The sequence below is a fragment of the Lepidochelys kempii genome, chromosome 11 (assembly GCF_965140285.1).
Source record: "Lepidochelys kempii isolate rLepKem1 chromosome 11, rLepKem1.hap1, whole genome shotgun sequence".
NCBI lineage: Eukaryota > Metazoa > Chordata > Testudines > Cheloniidae > Lepidochelys > Lepidochelys kempii.
Window position 1 is genome coordinate 54,682,332 of NC_136390.1, and position 13,820 is coordinate 54,696,151.

A 13,820-nucleotide genomic window follows, 5' to 3' on the forward strand; every position below is an offset into this window, starting at 1 on the left:
GGAAACTAAAGATTTATGGCATGTATTATCCCTTCTTCAGATCCTGTCTGGCATACTATATCCAAGTGTTTGTAAAACCCTGTATTTGTTTTAATTTTGAAATATATGTAGTGATGAAAGGTAGAGCAGTGTTGTAGGAATCACAAATGGATGGATTTATATTAATCAAATATAGTTTTATTTATTTAACCTAATATAGTCTAATTCCTATCAAGAAAATAGAGTAAATAAATAATGTTTAGTAACTTTCTCTTTCCTGGAAGTCCTATACAGCAGCAAAAGGAAAAAAACCAGATAAAATTAACATTCATTTTTCATGCAAAGAGCTGTCAGAAAGTATCAGTATACATTACCTAATACATCACTAGACTTTCACATTCTTGGTGTCAAATATTGGTTACCATATAAAAAAATAATCCAGCTGCCACAAAAGAGGAGGATACTTCATAGTGCTATTTTCTGTGTATTTCCATTTCCTCTTTCTACATCACAAGAAGAGAAGTTACAAAGCAACACTGTCTTCATTCCAAAAACAAAATTCCAAAAACTTTGGTCTAGCGTTGGGTGGGTGCTTGCTTTTCTTCAAGGTTTTTATTAAAATATAGTTCAGTAAATAGCCAAATTTCAAGTATCAACAACAGCAGAGACAGAAGAATGTTTTACAACAAAACATGAACAATTTATCTGTTTTTTTTTAAAGCAGAGTGAAAAACTTCAAAAATTCAATTCATTTTTATTTGAATTGTGACAAAAATGGAACAAATTTTTCACACAAATTTTGGTGAAAAAAGTCCCTGCTTTTTGACCAGGAGCAAAATCTTCAAGAATATTTAAGAGCCAGATTTTTAAAAGTATTTAGGTCCTAAGGATGCACATAGGCACCTACTAAGATTTTGTTTAAAAAGACCTAGGTACCTAACTCCCATTGAAATCAAAATATCTAAATACCTTTAAAAATGTGGCCTCTGAGTGCCTAAAATCACTTATGAAAATGAGACTTAATTCTGAAAGTTACTCAAATGATTTTGAAAATTTGACCCTAGGTCTAGTATAAAGTAAATGTTAGCACTTGCATTTCATGTATGTTTATACCTGATGTCAAACCTTTATCTTAGTATATTTTGAACATCAAAGTTTATCACCATTTTCAAGTGATTCTCTACATCTAAAATGCATGGAGTGTATATGCAACACAGTGGATTCCAGGCGGACAACTCATCTTGAAGAACCAGTTCCTGTAAAGTATGTAACTGGTCTATACTGTGTTTGCACACATTGTACGTTAAAGTAATTAAAACAACAGAACACATATCCTTCCATTATATGGTACCTACAGGAATATGCAGATTAGTAAAATCAGTTCCATAATGTTCGTCAAAAGTGGTACTAGCAATATCTCCTTTTTATTTGGCAATATATGTGATAGAAGAGCAGCTGATATTAAAATCTGATTCAAAATCCAAAATGTTTAAAATGCATCTGACATGTCTTCATTAAAATTCATTATGCCTTGTTAAAGCTGTTTAATCATGTGCAGACCCTACAAAGGATTTCTTCTGCTCTCTTTTTAACAAACATACTTTTGAAGGTAAGCTTGCATAGCAAATAACTTATCTGATAGAAATAATTACAGACAGTAAGAGGGGGGAAAATCATCTAATCTGCTGGGAATTGTTCTTTGCTTTCATTGTCCTGCAGCACCATTTTACCAGAAAGCGCTTTGAATAATTTAGAAACTGCTAATATGATTGCAGTATCTTCTGATATTCACCAAAATTGCTCTAGGTCACTCTGATGTCTGGTTGTATTCAATGCTAAACCCATCAGGAAAACAAATACCTGATCCAGCACAAAAATGCATGGCCTTTCACATTGTTCAAACCTTATATTGCTCATGGATGCTGCCTACACTGTAGGTGAGCATATTCAAAAAAGAATGATGTCAGCCTGTGGCTTAAGCCAGTGAAAAAACAACCACCTACTGAGTGGTGACTTTTTAATAAAGCCTTCCACATTCCACAACACCCTTTTCTCACTCCTGCCAGACCAGCCACCTGTGGCCCTACAGCCCACTGGGTTGACTGTGACTCTAGGGTTATAGTAAAGGAGTCTGGAAATCTCTCAACTCATCCTTCTCCAGAACAAATTTGCATTTAAAACATAACCTGGATGTCTAGTGTTCTAATGTGCAGAGTAGAAGGGAAACTATTCAGAGTAGGAATGACTCGACTTGATCTTCAGTGTGGGCAGTCTTTATCCACCAGGATACTTCTGTAGAATAGTTCTGCTGGCCTAGACTGTGCTAAACTATGAGACACAGATAAGTTTTGTCACCTCCAGGCTGTGTAGGTGTAAGGTATTCCAATTTGGCCTTCCTTAAAAGAACACTTAGAATCTTCAGCTAGTGCAGAAAGTGGCCACCTGGTAGAAGCAGATATGGATGTGAGCTGTGTCTCTAATGAAAACTAATGAACACATATCAGACATCCTCAAACGATCTATGAATAACCTCCTAAAATTTTTCAGCTCATAACTCTGAATAACAAATATGAGAGAATCATAAGCTGTTCATGGACAATTCAGAGAGAAAAGTAAAATTCACCAACCAAATTATTCATTCTGAGTCACTCACTCAGCTTTATTCAACACAGACTTACTATTGGAGCTGTAAATGAAACTAAAGGAATTCTCTGGAAGCCAGGAAACCATAATTCATGGTTTATGAAAATGTGTAAAAGGAAAGGCCTGATTCTAATATAGGGTGTATTACATCTGGGGAGAACAAATCAGGGTTATTTCAAGGGAAAGGGACCACAGATATTTTGATCTGGAGCTTTTCAACTCCAGTTGATACATACTTAATTTAGAAACAATTAAAATTTGGATCTGAGATGCCGCACTCATTGTCTGGATGTTTGCTCTTCCTTAACAAAAGAGAGGTGTGTGCTCCCAAGAGTGAAATCCTGTTCCTAGCAGAATTCTTATGCAGTACAATATAACACTGCCATCAAATGGCCACATATATTCATTATTGTACAGTGGAATCTGACTGTTTGTTCTAGGCTTTGCCTGTTCTATACAGAAATCTAGTAATGCAGATTTAAAGGTAAGAAGCCCTGTGGTCCACTGTTTTTGTGAAATGCTCACCATGATCCTGATCCTACAACTAGCATCCCTTGAGGGGCTCCTGTGCCTGAGTGCTGCCTCACTGATTTCAGGAGGGCTCCAGACAGACCCAGAGGTCCACTTGAGTGGAGCTATTTTCAAGATCAGGCTCATGTTTGCACAACAAAGGAAACACAGGAAACAACCTCTGTGATAGGAGAATTATCACTGTTCTTCAACCTATTCTTTGTTCATACTCTCTGTGATGATCTGCATTTATGGAATTCTGCCTGAACAATCACTTTATCCGGTTACTTTCTGTTCCCTTGGTAAAATCCTGCAATGAGCCTGCAAAGCAGGAATAAAATAAGCCAACCTATGCAAATTAATCATGGTCAGAATTTAAAATCTGAAATGGGATTCTGTGGTGTTGAAGAGGCAAATAAGTGTAATAAGTTGGAGTGCAATAAAGTAACTGAGAGACCAGGTTTGCTGCACAATACGGCTTGCAGGCAGCTCTAGGAAAAAAACACTTTGAGACAACACTGAGCAGACATTACAGACTAGATAAGCAACTCACAAGAAACTACTGGTGAGCACAGATAGAAATTTCACTTGTCACTCTTTTTAGCTGTATCACCTCTGCCTGCTGAGCAGTGCCCTGCTGGCATTTCTTTATATTTGGCAAATTTGGCTCTACTACCCTGTCTGTGCACCACGGAATAATTGTATGGGTCCCTTCCCACCAGATCAAGGCAGTACAATACATATAAAGTATTGTCTTCCATAAACGACAAGGTGCCCAGTGCATGGCCTACTTTGAATATGCATTGGCTCAGTGGCACAGCTAATGGACTGGCAAAGGTAACTTTTCAATGATGGAGGGGCTTATATGGGCATTTGGGTACTGCCGTGTGCAGCTGGTGGGGCTGCAATGGAGATGCCAGCTGTTGTGTGCATGGATTTTAAAGTAAGAGGGGCTGCTTTAGTTGACATTCTGTGGATAGCCATGCAAGTGGGCCAAATGTTATTACAAAATAGGCCTGGTTGGATTTTCACTGTGATGCATCTACTTTTTTGCTAACCTCAACCACTTTTCCTTCTACCCTTACCTCCCTTTATGTTCAGTGAACCAAACTCTACTTTGATTTACACCCAAAGAATCCTGTTGTGTGTAAATGAGAGAAGAATTGGTCCATCTGTATGGAAGTGGTCCATCGGTGTGTAAGTGGTTCTGCAAGGATGCTTCACTAGCACTCCTGACAGAGTGCACAGTGGAACTGAGCTCACAATTACTTGTCCTTTGTGGAGGATGGAGTAAGGGGGGAATCTGTGGTATTGTTGAGATACAAAAGGCTTTACATAATTAATCATAGAATCATAGAATATCAGGGTTGGAAGGGAACTCAGGAGGTCATCTAGTCCAACCCCCTGCTCAAAGCAGGACCAATCCCCAATTAAATCATCCCAGCCAGGGCTTTGTCAAGCCTGACCTTAAAAACTTCTAAGGAAGGAGATTCTACCACCTCCTTAGGTAATGCATTCCAGTGTTTCACCACCCTCCTAGTGAAAAAGTTTTTCCTAATATCCAATCTAAACCTCCCCCACTGCAACTTGAGACCATTACTCCTTGTCCTGTCCTCTTCTACCACTGAGAATAGTCTAGAACCATCCTCTCTGGAACCACCTCTCAGGTAGTTGAAAGCAGCTATCAAATCCCCCCTCATTCTTCTCTTCTGCAGGCTAAACAAGCCCAGCTCCCTCAGCCTCTCCTCATAACTCATGTGTTCCAGTCCCCTAATCATTTTTGTTGCCCTTCGCTGGACTCTCTCCAATTTATCCACATCCTTCTTGAAGTGTGGGGCCCAAAAATGGACACAGTACTCCAGATGAGGCCTCACCAATGTCGAATAGAGGGGAACGATCACATCCCTCGATCTGCTCGCTATGCCCCTTCTTATACATCCCAAAATGCCATTGGCCTTTTTGGCAACAAGGGCACACTGCTGACTCATATCCAGCTTGTCGTCCACTGTCACCCCTAGGTCCTTTTCCGCAGAACTGCTGCCTAGCCATTCGGTCCCTAGTCTGTAGCTGTGCATTGGGTTCTTCCGTCCTAAGTGCAGGACCCTGCACTTATCCTTATTGAACCTCATCAGATTTCTTTTGGCCCAATCCTCCAATTTGTCTAGGTCCCTCTGTATCCTATCCCTGCCCTCCAGCGTATCTACCACTCCTCCCAGTTTAGTATCATCCACAAATTTGCTGAGAGTGCAATCCACACCATCCTCCAGATCATTTATGAAGATATTGAACAAAACCGGCCCCAGGACCGACCCCTGGGGCACTCCACTTGACACCGGCCCACATGTGTGCCCACACAGCATATTTGACCTTTTCTATACTGTCATAGGTGCTAGTGTGACTCCTGTTCTTTTGATGCATCTCTGATGGGCTGGGGATGCGCTTGGGGACCCACACCTCTTAGGGCAAATGTTCTGCCCAGGAGGCATGGCTGCACATCAACCTCATTGACTTAAGGACAGTCAGGAATGCCTGTATCCACTTTCTGCCTTTAAATCATAAAGATCCTGACAGACAACTGTTGGGATTGTAGAGTGGGAAACTGAGTCACAAGTCCATCCAATTTAGGCTTAATCAGTTTTTGCCTTTAATACAATTTCAGACAGAATTATTGTTACTCATAATGCCTGGATATAGTTTTAGGCTGGACACAATAACAGACTAGACAGGACAGGTAACTTGGGTGCCAAGAAGTCTTTCCTTTCTCTATGATGGTTATCAGCTCTCCTGATCTGGTCCTTCAGTCTTGTTCTTTAGTTTCTGATCTGGTGTTTCTGCAGTTTTGGGCCATTTTACATGCATTCTTAGAGTATGTCTTCACAGCAATTAAATACCGATGGCTGGCGTATGTCAGCTGACTCAGGCAGCGGGGCTGTAAAATTGCTGTGTAAATGCTCGGGCTGGAGCCTGGTCTCTAGATCCTCCCCCTTTGTGAAGTCCCAGACCCCAGGCTCCAGCTGGAAAGTTCTGTGGGTCTTCTATTCCACTGTAGACATACACTTCTACATTCTCCATTACCGAATTATCCTCCAATCAGCATTCAACACATTATCTACTGAATTTTAAGTAACCCGTACATTACTCATGTGCAAGCATTAGTCACCTAATGACAACAATTTTCCTGTTTAATTTACAGTTTCTGGATCATGTTACCCTGGGTTTCCCTGTTTTCTAAGTTTCTCGGGTGGGGGGAGAAGATTTTTTTTGTTTATCATTATATGTTTGTACCTCTTACATGCATCTTCCAACATGACTCATTACTTATGTTGCCAAAATATCTGTCTAAACAAATCAGCAAATTATATCGAAGAGACATTAACAAATAATAGTCATACCAGGCAAAACCTTGGCCTTTGTATTACCTTATCTATACTTAATTAATATCCATAAGTACAATTTATTAAAATATAACTAACAAAGCTTTTAATCTTATTAGCAATCCTTCATTTTAATGTTATAGATTGCTGTGTGTTTTTATAAGTATTTTCTCCTCCCCCTTTAATCTATTAAAAGGGGACTTTTGGAGCGCACACTTTTTGATTCTTTAGTGTAAACATGTCTTCTGTGAACACTTTGTCAGGGGATTTTATCCAAAAACTTTGTACTTTTGTATAGCCAAATCTTATAAATTATATTTTTCTGTTATAAAAGTGTTGGTGATCTGGTTTTTAGGCCTTGGTTTTTAGTCAATTTTAATGGCACCCCAACATGACATAGATTGTGTATTCTATATCAACCAAAAAGGAGGGGTCAGATCCTCTTCCCTTTGTGTCAAAGGAGTAAACCTCGGGAACTGGTGCATAGCCAATTACATCCTTATTTCAGCAACTTACCTTCTGGGTATACAAAACAGGTTAGCGGACAACCTCAGCTGGTACTTCTCCCAGGACTGTGAATGGGAGTTGGAGTCTCAATCAAATCTTGCTGATTTGGGGAGTTCCAAAAATAGACCACCTTGCATTTCCTGTTGGGCACAAGGAGTGAACATTTTTGTTCAAGGGGGTTGTCAAGGTTCTCTCCCCACTCTAGGGTACAGATGTGGGGACCCACATGAAAGACTGCCCTAAGCTTATTTCTACCAGTTTAGGGTAAAACTTCACCAAGGCACAAACTTTTTGCCTTTGGGGGTACGCTGCCACCACCAAGTGATTTAACAAAGAATCAGAGAAAGGACTACTTGGAGTTCCTATTCCCCCCAAATATTCCCCCAATCCTTACACCCTCTTTCCTGGGGAGGCTTGAGAATAATATCCTAACCAATTGGGTACAAAGTGATCTCAGACCCAAACCCCGGGGTCTTAAGATCATAGAGAAGACAGTCAGGCTCTTAAAAGAAACAGAACTTTATTAGAAAGAAAAAAGGTAAAAGACGCACCTCTGTGAAATTAGAATGGAAGATAATCTCACAGGTAGTCAGATTCAAAACATAGAGAATCCCTCTAGGCAAAACCTTAAGTTACAAAAAGACACAAAAACAGGAATACACATTCCCTCCAGCACAGTGAATTTCACAAGCCAAAAAACAAAAGAAAATCTAACACATTTTCTAGCTAGATTACTTACTAACTTTATAGGAGTTGAATTGCTTGCTTTCTTGATCTGTCCCTGCAGAGGCATCACACAGACAGACAGACAAAGCCTCCCCGCCCCCCATCCCCGCATCCCACCCCAGATTTGAAAATAGCTTGTCCCCTGATTGGTCAGGTGCCCGCTAGGTTACTTGGGCTTCTTAACCCTTTACAGGTAAGAGGATTTTATAGCACTGTATACAGAACGGTGGTTACCCTTCCCTTTATATTTGACGGGTGAATTGGATTCCCTCTTTTCAGGAGGTGTCTTCCTCGATCCATTGACAAGAGGCTTTCTATATTAATTTCTCCCACTATCCCTAATCCTGAAAGTGATCAACAAGATCAAACATGACAAAGCCAGGATCATATTAAGAGTCCCAATGTGGCCAAGACAGGTATGGTATCCTTACTTGATTCATCTAGTTATTTGTCAGGAGATCAGCCTCCCATCCATTCTTCATCTTCTTTCCCCTGGATGTTGGGCATACTCTTCATCACACCCTGAAGACATTTCTCCTCAAAGCTCAGCTCCTTGATGGTTCATGGTAGTAAAATCAACTTGCTCTAATGAGGTACAACAAGTATTATTGAACAGTACGAATGATTCCATGATCTACACTTCCACGCATAGGCGCCGAATCTGTGGGTGCTCCAGCATGGGGAAAAAATGGTGGGTGCTGAGCACCCACTGGCAGTCCCCCTATGAGAACCTCCCCCTCCCCACGGTGCCTCCCACCCACTGGCGAGCCCCACTGATCAGCACCTCCCCATGCCTCCTGCCCACTGCAATCAGCTGTTTCATGGCACACACAGAAGGCTCTGAGCGGGAAAAGGAGGATTGAGGACACAGCGTGCTCAGGGGAGGGGGTGGAACAGGAGAGGAAGAGGCGGGGTGGCGGTGGGGCAGGAAGAGGCGGGACGGGTGTGGGAAGAGGCAGGCGGGGCTGTGGGGATGGAGTGGGGGCCAGGGGGTAAGCACCCACCAGCACGGTGTAAAATCGGAGCCTGTGCCTCCGCATGTGGAAAAGGTTCAGCCTTTCGCGTGTTCAGAGAAGTGTTCCATCTGCTTGCTCTTCCCTCCTGATTGTCCCGAAGAGCTAAAAAATACAGGGTCATCTATGAGCTGCCAGAGAGTTCTTCCGGCCGCTATAACAGCCTTTCATCCCCCGATTTGAGGGCTTCTCAGTCTTTACTCATCCTACACCTGTAAGGTTTCTCAAGGGATTGGGGAACCTTTTCACCCAGGTTAAGGAACCCAATCCTATCTGGAATTTGAATTTTTGAGTGTAGTACTTAGATGCCTTATGGTGCACCCGCTCCCCTGCTTTGAGCCAATGGCCATCTCTTCCCTCATTCATTTATCTATGCAGATAGCCTTTTTGTGGCTATCACCTCTGCTCAAAAGGTTGGAGAAATAGGGTCTCTAAGGGCAGGCCCTCCATTGAGAATATTTTGTCCCAGGAAACTCTAGCTATGCATGCTTTGGATGTTTGGATGTTGGGATGTCATTAGCTTTTAGTTCTGTTTAAAAAAAAATGTCTTTTAGGAAATCACCAAGACGGTTTGTGACTATTGTGGGTAGTTATAATTGGGTAGGTGATTTCCATTCAGAGAATCTCCAGGTGGATTTCTGATTGTACTACATTGTGCTATGAATCTGCAGACATACAGCCGCCTTTTAGATTGTTGGCCCATTTCACAAAATCACTGTCTACATCTATGGCACTACTCAAGAATGCTCCTGTTCTGGACACTTATAAGGCTGCCACTGGACTTCCGTACATACTTTTTCCAAGCATTGGGCAGGGGTCCAGTTTTCTAGATCAGAGGTTGCTATTGGAAATGCAGTATTGTCTTCAGTCTTGGACTTGGCTCTGAAGCTCTTGTCCCCTCTCCCCCCAGGCTGTGGGTACTGCTTGGTTCTCACCTGAATTGGAGCACTCATAGGGACACTACTCGAAGAAGGCAAGCTTACTCACCTTTTACAGGAAGTGGAGTTCTTTGAGATGTGTGTCCCTATGGCTATTCCACTGCCCATCTTCCCTCCCCTCTGCTTTGGGGTTTCCTCTGGGGTCTTCGCAACACAGAAGAAACTGAGGGCAGTTTGCCCATGCAGCCCTATACAGCCTTGGAGCAGGACATGAGGTAGCATAGGGCTCATATGCAGGCTAAACAGGCACAACTACCAAAAGTCTCCAGGTAGTTCACACCTTTTGCACCTGTAATTAAAGTGTAGCACGCATAGGGAGACACATCTCAGAGAACTCCAGTTACTGTGCAAGGTGTTCAACCTTTCCTTCTGTCCCTTCATAAATGATCTATCTAACCTTTTCATTTTTTCTCTCTATTTCTAGACTATTCTCTCACTAAAACAGTATGGATCGCCGCCGTGATTATTCATAACAGAAAATACTGCAAGGATAATTCCTGCAACATTTTGGGATTTTTTTTATACTGGAAATAGAAAGAGGATGTCAGACTCATAGTGCTCCTAGCTCCTTATATACAGGTTACATCATATTTCTGAACTACTCATTAAAAAGAGACTGAGTTAAGCTGAAATGATTATGGATTTTTGCATATTTCTGAACTCCCCAGTATCTGCCAGAAGCAGAAATTCTGAAATGCCTTAAGAAAGAATCTTTTCTCAGAACACTATCCAGGCCAAGGAAGTTAAAAATCCAATTATTTGTATATGTTTTTAATATGCATAAGCATAAAATTAAAGAACCCTTATATTATTCATTGCTTCTGACACAACAAATGCTAGCGAGAGTGGAATGATTGTCCAGTGGTTACGGCACTAGCCAGAGACTCAGAAGAATCAGGGTCAATTCCTTGTTTCACTACGTACTTCCTGTGAGATGCTTAACAAGACACGTAGACCTGGTCTACAAATGTAGCTGTCAGTTAGTTAGGGTTTAATATTTTTACTGGAATAAGTGTGGTCTAGACACAGTTATAGTAGCATAAAAAAACATATAAATGGTATAATACAACTGTCTCCACACTGATGGTCGGTGGGTGGATGGGTGTGTTGCCACTTCAAATATATAGTTGAAGCGGAACTACTTTCTAGTGTAGACAAATCCAAAATTTCTCTGTGCCTCAGTTCCTCATCTGTAAAATGGGGACAACACTATTTCCCCACCACATTGAGTGTTGTGAGGACAAATATATTAGAGAATGTGAGGCGCTCAGATACTATGGTGAGAGGATACGTGGAATTTCTGTACTTTTTGTGGTTAGCACATCACTACATATAATACACACACTGAGAGGATGCAACCATTCTTTTGGTCTCCTTTCTTTTCAATAATGCCTGTACATCCAGATTCCTTAGGTCCATTTAAAAAGGACAAAGATTCTTGTGTTTTTGTTTTTGAATTTTTAAAATACCCCCTGGAGATGTTTGACTTCCAATATTACTCCATTTCATATTCAACATATTACAAAAAAAAATTAACAATAACCAACATACAAGTGAACAACAGATTCCGATGGCATATTAGCCATCTTGCATATAGGTTGCTAACTAACCAATGTGTCCTTTAAAGACAAGCTGGTATAAAAATAAAAATCCTCCCAATTCAAGCCATCAGTGAAAACCGCTAACCTTATGTTGCCGGCAATGCAGTGCTGCCCAATGCTTTATGGTAGGTAAGAAATCAAATCAACTCACTTAGCTGGCTATATATTTAGAGCTTCTGGGGTTTGGTTTCAAATCATCACCTTGTACATTGGTGAAAGCCTGTGAGAAACTCAATTGTCTTTGTCCATCTTTTGTCCTTGTCTCATATTTACAGAAATGATGTCAGGTTCTCCGCAGAGTTGGAAAACAGGCATAGCTACATCTGTGGGCTGTGACAGATAAATGTCTAGTATATTTGGCTTTATTTTCTTTAAGCCCTTTCTTTTACACAATTTATACTTAAATGTACTGAGAAGGAAATATTCTTGTTATTCATTTTGTACAGGATTGGATTGATCACCTAGTTTTGTTCTCTTGGTTTGTGCCTATTTCAGTGAGCAACCTTACCTCTAGTCTATTCCAGAACAAGTTTTGTGTTTCTGTTCCATGCTGACTAGTGTCCTGTTTCTTTCTGAATCATATCTATTCAGGTATTTCCCTTTTACCTTCTTGTGAATGGAGACTGACAAATAACATGGTCTTCAGGACTGATTACAGTTGGACAGCCCAGTTAAACTCAGGTTAGATAAAATATGTGTTTTAAGTTACAGCAAAGAATGCCTATAGAAAATAAAAGCCTGTTTTGTTAAATGCACTCTGTAGCTGCTATGGAAAGTTTAATGCACATCAATAGGGTTATTAGATATTTTTATTACAAAGGTAGAGGGTCAGATCGGGTGTAAATCAGCATAGTTCCATTGAAATCAATGGTGCTACTCGGATTTACCGCAGCTGATGATTTGACCTAGTGTAGAGTCTAAAAGGTTGGTATTTCCCATTCTGTGTTTGGCACATGTTAGCCCACCTCCTTCCACAGCTATGCTTTGAAAAGAGAGACCGACACACTCACTTCTCTCTGTGTAATGGAGCCCCTCCACAGGGACCTGACCCAACTTTTCAGAGGGTAGGAATACTTTAACGCATCCGACACTGAAGCACCTGAGCCCTGGTTCAAAACACAATGTGACTCATTTGTTCATAATGCTGCTCCATTGATTTAGTGCCATTACACCAGATGAATTAGGCTCATTATACTCTACTCCAACTCAGGTGACAGGGAAATCATAGCCATAACTCAAACTTCCCCTCTGACAACCCCTATCCCAGAGAGAGTCTGACTACTTATCTTGTCTGTCTGTCCATCAGACCTGCATCCATGTATTTATAGCAAGCTCATCACATCTGAATGCAGCTATCCTGTATGCATATATAAAAAATACATATATTGCATATGCAAGCAAACACAAACATAGCAACATAAAGCAACAGATTAGAGCTCAGAATGACTTCAGGAAAGCAATCCATAAACCTCCAATGTTATCTTTCTGACAACTTCCTAATCTCTGCAGGTTGTTGTTAAGAGCTGCATTAAACTAGCCTGCCATCGATCCCAGCTCTCACCGCTTCTCAGAGATGCACTTCCTGTGATCAATTAGAAAAAGAAGCAAGTTTTTTAAAAGCATCTCCACAGGAAGAACCTACAACAATATCTCATTCATGAACATGTATATCTACATCATGCATTGTCAAAACACCAGCTGCAAGAACCAATGTCCAAGCAAATCCAACCTGGATTCTGCTGAAATGAAGAAAATCTTTTATGTACATCAGTTAAAGAATGGTTCCCACCCCACATCCCTGCCCTCCAGAAAACACTGTATCCAAAATTTAGTTGTATTAAATCTAATGGGATTTAAATATAAAATATAGTTGTTAAATTCTGGATTCGGGGGTAGCACCTAGAATTCCCAGTCAATATCAGGGGCTTATTGTAGTAGGCATGGTACACATTTCTTTCAAAGTCCCTTTCTGCCACTCTGTGTCTGCCACAAAGAGATTACAGCCTAAGTTTATTTGAAATTTTATCTCCCTAACCTCACTGCACTGACAATCTGCCTCCCAATCTGGAAAAAGTGGTATAACATTGTACACTACAACCAGGCCTAGCCTGGTCTCTGATTTTAACTTGCTTGTGTACAATACGCTGTGTGATTCCAGAATACTTTGTGGAACAATGGAGAATGCCCATCCTCTCTCTTCTTTCATTTAACTTTAAAATAAAAGTAGAAGATAACATTTTGTCTCTAACCTACAGCCTTTGTTTCTATGCCCTGAGTTTCTTGTTAAGCTAATGAGGAGTTACTGTAGAAGAGGAAGGTAATGATCATTTGAACTTAAAAAAAATGTTCTCCACATTTCTTGGGCTATTGTAAAATAATGTAACACAGATAATTCTGGATCTGTATGAACTTTTACATCTTTGTAGCCACTGACAGTCAGACAAAGAGAACCAATTCTTGTGTGTCTCAGTCATTAGAATTTTAAAACAAGACAGTTTAAAATGATTTTTTTTTTACTTTGCAAGAATG